Genomic DNA, 396 nt, shown 5'->3' on the forward strand with positions numbered 1-396 from the left:
CTGAAATGCAGGGCCTCAGAAATCCTAATTAACTGAATTCTTTTTTTTCAGCGAATTTCAGTTTTTTATTATGCTGAGTTTGTTGTATAAGTCCAGTAAGTCTGATAACTGAGTGAATGCACTGAGGTATTCAATGTTATAAGTTCCAAGATGTTGTGCCCATCAGGAAGGTGGAGTTGAGAAGTGAACAGAAGATATCAGGGAGGGAAGGGCAAGGTGAAACAGTTTATAATTAGGTGGAAATATGCTTATTTTTCAGTCGATTGTACTTGGTAATCTCCAAGTCACTTTTCAGAGTAATTGTATCATTTCTAGAGAACTAAATTCAATGCTTCTCCACAGAGTATTATTATTTTGATTATGGTTTAAGAATTGATCAATTGAAATGATTTTTTT

This window comes from Petaurus breviceps, unplaced genomic scaffold (assembly GCF_028583685.1).
Source record: "Petaurus breviceps papuanus isolate PSGF00001 unplaced genomic scaffold, PetGlider_PUasm1.0 76, whole genome shotgun sequence".
Classification (NCBI taxonomy): Eukaryota; Metazoa; Chordata; class Mammalia; order Diprotodontia; family Petauridae; genus Petaurus; species Petaurus breviceps.